A 13,295-nucleotide genomic window follows, 5' to 3' on the forward strand; every position below is an offset into this window, starting at 1 on the left:
TCACTAGGAGTGTTGATTAGAAAAGCCAAGTATCCCTGAGCTCCCTTACTTAACATTTTCCTAACTCGAATCCCTGAGATAAGTGCAGATGAAGCTAATCTGCCCCTTACATCCAGTTTCAAAGTCGTCTCTCCCGGAATGCACAATTCTACCATTTTCGTCTTACAATTCAATTGGGCATTGTAACGGGCTAACCAGTCCATTCCTAGGATCACATCGTATCCCTTAATCTCTAAGCCTATCAAATCGGCCAGTAGTTTCCATTCTCCAACCCAGATCTCACAATCTCTGTATACCAAGTTAGCGATTAGACTTTGGTCCCCAGTAGGTTTCCTAACCTCCAAGTCATAAGGTAACTTAATTGGTTTCAAGTCTATTCCACTCATGAAATTAGGGTTTACAAAAGAATGTGTTGCACTCGGATCAATTAAAACCTTAGCTAAACGGTGAAAATAGGGATTGTTTTAACCACCTCAGTCGTATCGGGTATCTGTTGATGGTGCAGTGCATAAACCCTAGCAGGTACCTTAGATCGACTTCCCCCAGCACTGGTCTGCTTAGAGGTTGACTTTTCGGGTCGTGCTACCTCCCACCTTCAGCTTATTTGGACAAGTCGCGAGTGGGTGCTCGATACTACCACAAACCAAACACTTCCCAGACTTTCTCCAATAATCATTCTCAGAATGGTTGGGTTTACCACAATACCCACAAGTAACTTAAGGTGTCACTGCCGAACCACTAGAAGGCACTCCTCTTGCTTGAACCGGCCCACTACAACCTCCTCTAGATAAAGCTCCCCTTGAAGCTCCAGCGGTCCTTATTCCTTCCATTCCTCTTCCCATTTTGGAAGGCTGTGTATTCTTACTAGTCTATCCAGAAGTATGACTAGAAAAGTTCCCCTTCCTATTGTGGAAGTCCCTAACTTGCATTATTGCACTCTCGACCCTTTGTACTTTCTCTAGAGTCTCAGTAAATGTAGAGATTTGGGCTGCGGCCAAGCCCTCCTGGATTTCTACATTAAACCCTTGTACAAACCGTCTTATCCTTTTTCGTTCATTGATTACCAATTCAGGGGCATACTTAGAAAGCTTAGTAAACTTCCCTTCGTACTCCGCTACACTAAGAGTTCCTTGTTTCAACTTGATGAACTCATCCTCTCTCTTTTCTTGGATTAAAAGCGGAAGAAACTTTTCATTGAACTCCCTCGTGAAATTCTCCCAAGTCCAAGGAGTTTGGGCTCTCTCCCACTTTCCCCTTATCACGTCCCACCAAGCACGAGCCACTCCCTCAAATTGAAAAGCAGCAAAGTTCACTCGCCTATCCTCGGTATAGTCTAAAGCGGTGAATATGTTGGTCATTCTCTCCAACCTATTCTCCGCTACCTCAGGGTCAGGTTCACCAATGAACTTAGGCGGGTTAAATTTCAGGAACCTCTCCAAGGCTCTATCTTTCCCTCTATCCTGTCCCCCTGTTTGATTAAGTGGTCCAAGACGCTGTTTCTCAGCTAACCGTTCGAGAATATCAGTCATTCTATTAATGGCAGTAGCCACTTGGTTACCCTCTATGTTCCATTGTCCTTGGGTAGGTCCAGTTGCCGATCCCTGGTCCTCCCCATGAGGTTGGGCCTGTCTAGTCTCTCGCCCAAGGTTTCGACCACTCCTTCGTCCTTCTATTATCCTAGTTGTGCCTAGTGCAAGAAATGAATCAATTACGCGGGGAAAATACTTAAAACAAGGACCAATCACAAAAAACATTGAAAATAGCAATAATTTACATTCATTATCATGTCAAGATCCATACAATTAGCAAGTCATGGAGGAGTACAAAAATATAGCACATAGGTGACACAAAAGTACTTTTAGTCACATAAGACTAAAGTCAAGTCAAGTGCCTCAAAAGTAGGCCACACAGTCATACAAAATACAATGGCCTCAGCACTAGTATCACCCCAGCTAATTCTTACTATATCAGTCAAAAGGGTCAAAAGGGTCAATCACTCTGGGTCTAGTCCACAGTAGGGCTACCAGGTGGAATCTCCTCCTCAGGATCCTTCTCCGGATCCTCCTCCTGATCTGGACTCTGGATAATATCCATCACCTCATCAATCAACCTACCAGTATCCGTTAGGATCCCAGAAATCCGATCTCGGACCTCCTCACCTAACATAGTAAGTCGAGCCCTAGTCCTCTGAAGCTCCTTGCAAGTGACCTCAGCCGTAGCTACCTCGCCAGCTAATACCTCCTCAAGCTCAGCGATTCTCTCACCCTGAGCACTAACCATCTGTCTCAACTCATTCACCTCCTCAAGTAAATCTCGGTTGGTGTTCACCAACTGACGACGCTCGTCGTCCAGAGCTAGTACAAGGTGGTTCGGGTAGGCAAACGTCAACCTACACGAACATCGAGAATACCTAGTAGAGGGCGAATAACGCACAGGTGCTCCCCCACCTAGAGCTCAGTAGTAAATAGGCCTAGGAGGCTCTACATGGCCATTAGCATGGTCATTCCCATTAGTTGCAAGGGTCCCGTTCCCATTCTCCATCCCTGTAAAACAACCACACTTTTCGGATTAGAAACTTAGTCACTAGCTCTCGCTCAGATATCACTTAAAATATGACTAAGTCATCCTATCTCAAATTTTAAGGGTAAGGTTTCTAGTATATCTCCCAAATAGATCTAACCTAGCGCTCTGATACCAACTGTGACGCTTCCACTTCTCCCTAAGGCGAACCAAAGGGTATCCGCGGGACGCCTGCCCAACTCTCGCCAGGACTTAAGACAATTCGATTCAAGTTTAACGATACATAACCGTTCATACAAGTCTAATAAAGAAAAGTTGCTTCCATAACCAAATATCCCGTCTTACACCACGAGTTCCAAAATACATCAAGTTTTCAAAATATACAACTGCCAAAGGTCTAGTCGATTACATTTGAAACCCGAATACAAAAGTACATCCCAAGGGTTTCTTCGAGTTTCACTCCAAGGCCGTTCCTGTTAAGGAAAACAGATCTACGGGATGAGCAATTGCTCGTGAGGCCAAGAAACACACATGCAAGCACGTTGTCCAAATAATAATCCCAAATAACAAGAAAACGATAATATTCGAGTAATTAACAATTCAAGTGATATATAACAGAAACAATTCAAGGATATGGTAGCTCTCATGAGCTAAGTTCCACTTACTTTGCTAGATCTCAATCGTATACTTTCCCGTGATGACTCTCCGTCAACCGGGTCGGTATTTCCAATTCGTAGACTCCACTTTACTTCACAAGTCCTTCCACCTTACAACCCCCCACCGGGCCCGAACGTCGATAAAGGCGCTACTGCACGAGTAGGCCAAGCAAGATCTCTCTAATAGATCAAACTTATCATTTCATTCCCATGGCTCACCAAAGTTCCCGACCAAACCCATGTCGGCTCGAGTCCCAAGGTCGGCCTATGGGTTTGGGCGTCTCCCATTTAACATTTATGAATCGAGTAGATTCACTCCAACGACGTATGCAGTCATAGCATACCATTTCATTTCATTCAATCATTCAATATCATTCAATCGTTCATTTCATTCAATCCATTCAATACATTTTATTCCATTCATTTCATTTCAATCAATTCAATCACGATTCATTCAAATGAGAACAAGTGCGGTAAAGTACACACTCGACTCCATTTTCAAAATCTCCAATCATTAATAACAGTTAAGCATGTATCAAGTTTGCATACACTTGACACTCACCAAGTAATTCAAGAAGTAAAGCACAAGCGGTTGTTTAGGCGTCTCCTGTGAGATCCTCTTGAGTGCCTGAGCAATAATAATGAACTATTACACACTATCACTGAAAACCCCTACTTATCGAGAAAGATTGCACTCATGTACAATTTAAGAAGATATCATGAGAATGAGCATTAATTACTCGTAAATCGAGACTCAAAAGTAGGGTTTAAAAACACAAGAAAAATCTGATTTTTATCTTTGAAATCAAGTGTAAAATGGTCAAACGATATCGAAAGAAAATGGAGAGTTCTAAAAACTCAATTTCCTTTAAGTTCGGAAATTTCAGATTTGACAAGCAATCTTTGAAAAATCGTATCTCACTCTCTGTACGTCCAAAATTGGAAAACATAGTACCGTTGGAAACTAGTTCCGAAGTACTAAAAGTTCTTAGAAAGCATTTTTCCATGATTCAAAATGGAAGACATTCAAATTTTGGCCTCAAGTTGCTGATTTGGGCTCCTCGGACAGATTCGGGGTTGGTTTTTGACAAATTTTAGAAATTCGAAAAAATTCACAGAATATGAACTAGCCTTTCAAATTTGAAAGTCAATTAGAGTTACAATCAATGTTTAAAACACAACAAACGGAACAAGAATCAGAGTTTTGAGCGCCAGGATATAGCAGCTCAAAGTTGCTGAAAATTCCTCACTGAACAAGGATTTTCTAGATTTGAAACATAAACTTTGAGACTTCAGTTGGGCCTCGAAATGGACTTGGAATGGGACCAAATTTGATAGTATTACCCTACCATATAAGGGCTATTCCTCTGTCAAATTTCATGCAAAAATTCGTACGAAAGGTCAGTTAACAAAGCCACTAAAGTTCCAAGAATTTCCAAAACAAACCTGCCTTGTACTTCCGTTTTCTTTTTTTTTTTTCTAACTTTTGGCCAATGAAATCGACTCAAATCTGGTTCATTTATGAAGACAAGGTCTAAGAAACATCCAAATACATTTGGTAGGTGATTGACACCAAAAGTTTCAAAATGACAAGTCCCAATTCGAAATAAGCAATCACTGATGCAGTTCTGTAATTCGGCCACAACTCACTCAATTCAACTTGGAATTGGGCGTGGTTAGTGGCGTTGGAAACTACATTCATAAGGTTACAATTTATCAGAAGAAATCATTTTGAAATTCTATCCATAACTAGCTCATATTTGAGCAACAAATCACAACACATAACAGGTTTTCTAACACAGCAGTGAAACAGGACAGTTAACTTTGAAAGGCTGGTACGGTTCACTCAAGTTGAATCAGGGGATGCATTTTATACCGTTAGAAAACTGGAAGTGTCTAATTTCTAATACTGGAAACAGAACTCTATTTCAATGTCAGAGCAAAGAGTTATGGTCGTTTAAAGTTCGCTGCTAGAGTAACTCTGGACACGTTTTCTAGCCATGAAGAAATTTCGAAATTCAAACATTTACCCAACCAAATCAAGTGATTTTTGGTGGAAACTTTTCACACAACCTATACAACATATCTACATCAAAATCAAAACAATTTGACCACAAAAAATCACACCAAAAGGTGCGGTAAGAACAGGGCAGAACCAGCCCTTCTTCCTTTGAGTTTCTTTCTACTCTTTCAACTTAAATCCACTAGATTAACACTTAATCAACATAAATAACATTCAAAATTATCACATCAGTCCAACAAGTCCATTGTGGGATTTCATAGAGCCCACTCACATGATTTTCAACAATCCAAAGCTACCCACATGAAGCTACAAGTTTCTAAGTGCAATCTAACTTACAAAAGCTAAGATTCAAGAGTTGGATGATTAACTACCTCCTTAGATGATGAACTCGGAAATTTTTGGTCCTTTGAGCTCCAAGAAACCATGAGGATGAAGCTCTCTTCCTAGTCCAAGATGATCTCCAAGTGGTTTTGAGTTTGTGGTAGAAATTTGAAGTGATTTGGTGCAAGAAAGTGAGGTGAAATGATGAAGGTTTTGCTCCTTCTTTTCCTTGGTGTTGTTCGGCCACAATGAGAGAAAAGAGAGAGTGTGTTGCAGCTGCAAAAGCTTCTTGACTAAGCTTGGTAGGTGAAAGGTTTAAGTGCTCAAAAGTCAACCCTCCAATAGTGCGTGTACGCGCGCGTTTCGTGCTCGTTTCCTCTCGGGTTTGTTTCACTTGTGCACTAAACCTCTAATGCACTTCCATTAACACTATTATTATTCACTCTTAATAGTCTAAAAATAAAGGTCTAAAGTCCCTCAATTAATCGCGCGCGCAAAACGCGTACTTCCGATTTGTGCGCGATAAAACGAAATTTCTAAGGAATTTTTATAACGATAGTATAACTAACTAATACTTGGGTAATAAATCATGAAAATAACTATTTTGGAGCAAACCAATAAATAAGTGAATAAATCGATAAAATAATTAAATAAAAATAAATGAAAATAAAGTAAATTACGAGTCTTCACAGATGAAGCCTATCAAAGCCAAATGCTAAAATTCACAAAAATAAATCAAAACCCTCTCACCAAGCCCCGAAACAAAAATATTACCCAAATCTAAACTATTTTTCAAAATCCAAATAAAAAACTATGAATCTACCAAAAATTATTAAACCTCCAAATTTCATCCTAAAATTCACCAATAATCTATCCGAAAAATCATATTAGAATATACCAAAGAAAATAACATTTTAAAAGGACAAAATTGATTAAATTTTTAATTTTTGGGCCATAGTAGAATTAAGTCAAAATCAGGGGGTCAACATGCAATTTTGGAAAGTTTCCATGCATAAGCTTCGAAAAAGCTTTCCTCTTCACTGATTTCCTTTTTCTGCCACTTTCTGTGTTTATATGGTGCAATTTTTTCTTTGCTAAACACAACTAAATTCTCAATTAACATCAAAGCTTTGGTTTTAAGCGGCAAAATCATAGAAATTCAATGAGTAAATATGCAAATCTTCTGCAACAAAAGTTCCGCAATCTTCTGGGTTTCATTCCAATCGTATAAATCATGCCAATCAAACCTCAAGCTAGCAAAATGTGCAACTTACACCGTTTATCGCTAAAACCCAACAATCAAAATTTCACCAACACAAAAAACAGCAACTAGGGAAACATCAAGACAGCAAAACATGATAACAATCACGGAGCCAAACCAGCAGCAAAATGTCACAGGATTCATGCCTTTTGGACTCGGATTCTCATGAAAACAGTGTTAAAGAAAGAAAGGGAGAAGCAATGGTTACCTCAGAATGTTTGTGGCATCAAACCAACGTGAAATCTCCATGAAACGGCGTGCCGACTTTTGAAATGAAGCAAATGGAACTTTGCCGCAAAAATTCAGCGATGATGAACCTGATACTTTGGGTCCCGATTTGGGAGGGTTATAGATGTTTTTTTGGGGAGATTCCTAAGTGAAAGTTCTTTTATTACTTGCCAAGATGGTGCAGAAATCAAGAGCTCACTTAAAAGCTAAGAAATTGGTCAGAATTTGCCACGAAAGCAGGCTGGTTAGTCAGCCTGGTGATGAATTTTTTTGCAGCAGATTTTTCTCTTTTTCTTCTACTCAATCGTCCCTCTCTTTTCCTCTCTCACTCTCTTTCTTTTCCCTTTCTGTTTCTTGTCTGAAGTTCTCTGTTCTCCCCCAGATCCCCCCACTTTCTTTCTTCCTTTTCTCTATTCTTTTCTTCCTCTCTTCCCTTGCTTGCTCCCGAAACCCTCTCCTTCCTTTTCTGGTTTCTCTCCTCCTGTTTCTTTCTTTTTGCTCTTTTCCTTTTCTTCCTCCTGCCCTCAGCTCTTTCCTTGGCTTTTTCCCTCTTTTCCCAGATTTCCCCAAGCTCTCCTGGTTTCTTTCCTTTCTTGTTTTTCCAGCCCTGCCCGTAGCTCTTTGTTTTTCTTTTCTCCTTGCTTTTTCCTCCTTTCTTCCCAGAGCTCCTCACCAGCTCTTTTCTTTTGCTCCAGCCCGCAGCTTCCTCTTCCCTTTCTTGCTTTCCAATCCCGTCCTTCCTCCCTTTCTTACTCAGCTTTTTTTTTGTTTTTCTCTCTCCCAGAATCTCCTCTCTTTCTCCCTTCTTCAGTTTTTTTTTGTTCTTTTTCTCCCCCCCGGGGCGAAAGCTCTCTCTTCTCTCTCGGTTCCTTTTCCCCTTGTCCCGTAGCTTCTTTTCTTGTTTTTCCTTTTTCTTTTGTTTGTTTTTTCCCGAGCTTCCAAGTGTTCTAGCCACCTATCCTCTAGATATTGTGGTGTCAAAAGAAAAATAGAGACATTTGTTTCATTTGTATGCACTCCACCTAGCTATTGTGCATGGTCTCCACCTATCTTCTTTTTATTTATTTATTTTTTGTTTTTCAAAATCAATTTAAGTAAACAAAAATATTAATTCCTAATTGAAATTGCATTGCAAAATTTTCATTTATTTGAAAGAAATTGAATCTTAAAAGGATTAAAAACAAATTTTTTGAATTTTTGTGAGAATTTTCCTTTTAAAAAATTTAATGCAAAAATATCTTAAAAAGAAAAATGATGAACCTAATTTATAAAAATAATAAAAAATAAACACTAACTATCATTTTACAAACTTAATCAATCTAAAATAACATAAAAACAAGAATAAAAAATAAAAAATAAAGCTAAAATTGAGAAAAACAAAAAAAAAAAGAAATTTTGGTGTCTACAAGTACTTTTTAACAAATCACTGTAACCCCAAATGAACCTTAAGAAAGACTCAATTCAACAAAAATAATAAAGCAACACTATGTACTTGTATATAATAATAATGAGATAAATAAGGACAAAATATAAATACTAATGAAAGTAGCTACTTAAAACCAATTTGAATTATTTACTATAAACAAAACCTTATCATTAGCACTGAATTTCAAAACTTTTGATTTTTGAAATTCAACTGTGCAATTTTTGAATTTGAAATTCAACTTTTGCACACATATTATGAATCAAACGACAATTGTGTATACATTATCAGTGTATATAAGATTCACTCTATCTAAAATGATTAATCTTTCATACATTAACAGTGTATACATTGTCAGTGTTGGATGAATGACAACTATGCAAAATTTGAATTTGAAATTCAACTTTTGTACATATGATATAAATCAAATGATGATAGTGTGTATACTATCAATGTATATAAGATTTACTCTATCTAAAATAGTACATGAAAAGAATAGAAATAGGGTTTCTCTATTGGGCACCCGTTAATATATCTAACATTCACCTAATCTACCATATATACATATATTAATTATTTTTTTTTCTTATAATTATATACTTTCCTTATTTAATCTTATCTACCATCATTTGTATTTATTTACTTTTCCTAATTAATCATACATTTCTAAAAATATGACACCTGAAATATATCTTAGTGGGTGCCCAAGCCCACAAAAAAATATATATTTAGCCTTGTGTAGTTATATTTTTTATTTTATTTTAGTACGTACTATTTTCAAAATAAATCACAGCAAAATCCAAAAGAAGATTTTAAATGCCAGTATTAATTTTTTTTAGCATTATTGATAGACACTATCCCTAAGGGTGGACACGAGTCAGGTACCCGTCCTGTGCACCATTTGGCTGACCTGATCTGCATCTTGTGGGTTAGCCATTTTTTGACCCTTACCCGCCTCACATATCAGCGGGTACCCTGTTGAGATAGGATCGAATTAATGAGTACTCGTCCTATCCCACTTATCATTTAATTTTTTTTAAAAAGTAATTTATACTAATTTAATTTTATATTTTACATATTCATATAAGATTTAATAAAGATTTTTTCTCAAAAAAAAGTCTCCCACCAACAAATAATATGTGAAGTGAACACAAGGAAAAGGAAAATTTAAAAGAATTCAAAGTCAATAAAAATTTGAAATAAGTAACACATTTTTTAAAATATAAATTCCATATTAATTAAACTTTTTTCTAAAAAATATAAGATCATGACATCGACAAATGAATCTTATAAACAAACTATAGTCTTTGATATTTGTAATGCAATTTGTTGAATGAAATTACTCATTTAACTCTAAAAATATTATTTTATAGTATATATATATAAATAAATAAATAAAATATATATATGTGTGAGCGGATTCAGTACCCATGAGTCTTTAATTATGTGACCCTAGCCCACCTTGTATTTAAAATGGTATTTGACCCTCTTTTGACCCGATCAAATAATATGAATCGGATATTTTCGGATCGGATCAAATTAGATATGGCCGATTTTTAGATTAGTGGGTGCTTTTGCAAATCCTTAACTGTCCCAAATAAAGAACATGTAATGTAAAAACTACCATCATTTGTTTATTTCCTTTTCGAAATTGATATTATTTTTTAATTTTGATATTTCCTAAGTTATTTTTTATTTTTCTCTTGCCAAATTATTAGTATGTTTTTGGGTAGTGCTCTACCAAAAACTTAAAGTGTTATCTTTTCATGCATAAATTTGTTCTTTTGATTTTTTAACTTTAGACAATACAAATATTGTATGTTTATAAATTGGACATTTTAATTTAATGTTTAAATAGTAGTTACATATTTAAGTTAGAATTACCAAAGGTAATAATACATATTTATGTTGGATTACCTAAAAGAATGACTGGAGTGAATGTTAGTTCCTTTTTGAATTTGATAGTATGTTTTATCTTTTATATTTGATAAGTTGTTTTCATTCTGTTATTACCAATTTGAAGGATTTCAAATATTTGTTTCCTTATTTGCAATAATCATTTATAAGTGTGGTATTGTGTTAGTATGTTAAGTTTTGTTAATATTGTTAGAAATGTTACTCATTCATAAATGCCTATATGATAAGTATGTAATTTCAAACTTTGCTAGTATTTTGAATGTTGATAATATTTCGTTCTAAAATATTAAAATTAATTCAAAATTAAAATTTAACTAACTTATAACCGCATACATGGTAAGTATGTAATTCAAAGATTGAAAGTTATTTATTTAACTAAAAATAAATAAACAATATAAGAAAAAAGATGGGGAGTTGGGAGCTCTCTAAAGGAGTCTACACTGAAATTGTAAATAATTTCTGTTATTGGTTAATTATTATAGAGTTGTAGGAATTGTAATTAAATTTTGTGTTATCAATCTAAAATTTTGCAAACATGATTTGGATAAGTTTTACATAAATTAGAAACTATAAGGGTCAACTAGACATGGGGAAGAACTGGAAATCGTGGAATTTAATTTGCATACCAGTATCAAACAAAAGAATTTGAAATGGTTTGATTGTACCAAATTGTGGAGGCAATGTGTGTGAATTAAAATAAATGTAAAATTCTAGGGAAAAGGAATTGGGATTTTGGAGATGTGTGAAGGTTTATGATAAAAAACCCTCCATCTATTACATATATATAAAGATAAGACAATAAGTAAAATTCTCAATTTGTACAATAGGATTGAGAGAAAAATGTATCATTTTTACATTTTGACGATAGTCATGCATTGCTATTTATCAATTTGTCAAACCATTTATTTAAATTTATAATATCCTATATACAAAAAAAAATTTACAAATGACAATACATGCTATTTGTCATCTAAAGCTAAGGAAAACATTAAAGTAAAAAATTTTACTTGGAGAGAATTATTGATAAGTTGGTTAAACCAAACCTTTTCTGCCTAAAAGAAATGTTAAAATAAAGACAGGTTTTTTGATAAGGTAATTTAACAAAAATATTTCCTACCTAAAATATAGGGATTTAAACATGTAAATTAAACAAACTATAATCATTAGATGACATTAATTGAAACTAATAAAAAATAATAATTCAAAATCCTTGAGAAATGACACATGTTAACGTATATATATGCTATTTGTCATTTGCAACTAAGGGAAACGTTAAAAGTAGTAAATATACTAAATTTTACTTAGAAAAGGTTATTGATAAGTTAGTTTAACTAGGATTTTTATGTCTAAAGGAAATAATAAAATAAAATATTTACTTAGAGAGGCTTTTTGATAAGTTAGTTTAACAAAATACTTTTCTAACTAAAATATAATAATTTAAACATTTGAACTAAACAAACTAATAACTATTAAATTACATTAATTGAATTGATTAAAGAGTAAAATAATTCAAGAATACATGTCATATTATTAGAAATCTTTTGGAAAACATGGACTAATAAATTTCTAGTGTAATAGATTTCCTCGTATTTGTCCCATTACAATCTACACACTACTTTCAACTTTTTATTCTTCTCATGCTTTGGTCCAAACCGTTTCCTCCTGCCCATTCATTCATGCGCGTCCAACTTCCACTATCACTATTTTGCCCAGGTGGCCATAATTATTGTTTCCCACACGTGTCTCGTCCACACTGTGCTCCAACAATAGGCACGGTCAAAGTGTGCCTACCATAGACAGATCCAAGTACAAGCCAAAAAAAAAATGTCTGGCCAGGAGTGAGAGATGGTTCTCTGATTATCCTTTATAGTTGCAGAGGATTCCAAGAAATTAAACTAGACAAGTGCCAGTGCCAGTGCCAGTGAAGCAGCTTCAAACTATAGATCCGAGCAATGTCTGGCCAGAGTACGTGAACTCTGTTACTCTTCAAAATTAGAAGAAGACGATAACTATCCAATTAAAAGAAGTGGAATGTCAATCGAACTCCTTACTTATTAATGCTACCTTTCCGAAGCTTTTGACTATGTTAATCAAAACAAAAAAAAATCCTTCCCTCCATTGAACTTATATTTTAGCAATGGTATAAATTTGAAAATAAAATGAAAAGTGGGGCCTTTTTTTAATATGAGTAAAAACAAAGGGAGGGAACTGCCACCAGCAAATAAGAAAGCGCTTTTAACATTTCTCTTAAAAGAAATGATGAAGGAAATACTAGGTTTCTTTTTTCTTTTTATACCCCGAAGTTATAGTTGTATTTAGCATAAATTATATAAATGCACATGCAGTAACAAGTTGAAGGTTATGATTTGGATACTATGATGGTTTGTATAACTCTTATAACGAGGCAAATCAAGTAGAATATTTGGTGTTCAGCCTCTATTTGTATAATACACGAATAGGATTCGAACTCGATCAAATATTAAATGAGTTATAAATGTTACTCAAATTCGATTGGTTAATTTGCATTGATATTCGAGCTCGAATTCGAATTCAATCTTGTTTCATTAAACTAAATGAGTGAATTTGAGCTTGAACTCAAATTCGAGCCTAAAAAAAATTTAATTATATTTTATAAAGGTAATACATATATTATAATAAATTTAATTATATTTTTTAAAAAAACAAGTAATACTAAATTTTCTATATAATTACCTTTTTAAGGAAAATATAAGGTATAATGTATTTATATTTGGAAGGTGTCTATACATATATTTTTTAAGGAAATATGTTGTTCTATTTCTATAGTGTCTAATTAAGTTGTAGCTATGCATACATTATACATAGTCTCTAATTATTATTATCATTATTATTTAAGAAATTCATGCAGTATTATAAATCCTCAGAAGAAAATTTATACTTTTTTTCAGAAACGATAATTGTTGTATA

General features: G+C 34.7%; 1 long non-coding RNA gene across 1 annotated transcript; it reads right to left on the reverse strand.

Annotated features, from left to right (window-relative positions):
- Positions 1–1,934: 1,934 nt before the first annotated feature.
- Positions 1,935–7,948, reverse strand: LOC140012521 (uncharacterized). Its single transcript, XR_011819676.1, has 3 exons — positions 6,990–7,948; positions 3,739–3,804; positions 1,935–2,993 (listed from the first exon to the last, which is right to left on the reverse strand). It is a non-coding gene; the product is annotated as an uncharacterized lncRNA (long non-coding RNA).
- Positions 7,949–13,295: the final 5,347 nt, after the last annotated feature.

The sequence above is a fragment of the Coffea arabica genome, chromosome 8e (assembly GCF_036785885.1).
Source record: "Coffea arabica cultivar ET-39 chromosome 8e, Coffea Arabica ET-39 HiFi, whole genome shotgun sequence".
NCBI lineage: Eukaryota > Viridiplantae > Streptophyta > Magnoliopsida > Gentianales > Rubiaceae > Coffea > Coffea arabica.